The sequence below is a fragment of the Penaeus monodon genome, chromosome 33 (assembly GCF_015228065.2).
Source record: "Penaeus monodon isolate SGIC_2016 chromosome 33, NSTDA_Pmon_1, whole genome shotgun sequence".
NCBI lineage: Eukaryota > Metazoa > Arthropoda > Malacostraca > Decapoda > Penaeidae > Penaeus > Penaeus monodon.
Genome location: NC_051418.1, coordinates 17,176,776 through 17,177,124, shown reverse-complemented (window position 1 = coordinate 17,177,124; position 349 = coordinate 17,176,776).

Here is a 349-nt window from a genome sequence, read left to right as displayed (position 1 = left end):
AGTACTGAAAATTTGAAAGTGATAACAGAAAATTACATATATTAAGCTTGATACTGAACAAACCTATTCAAGTCCATTAAGCACAATCACAACAATCATAACAATCAACTGGATCACAGTATGACCACTGATTCTGAATAACCACTTCCTCGCTTTCCACACAACTACTACTGCAATATCTGCAAGTTTAATATGTAACATCATGTTGCCTTCTGGAGTATTTTTTAGTGTTAATACAAGTGTTTCAATAATGTTTAAGGCTAATTTCTCAAGATGTCATTTATTTCCAAAATCAAATTTTCACAGATTCAAACAGGTTTATCTCTACTCTGTTCTTGGATTAACACTC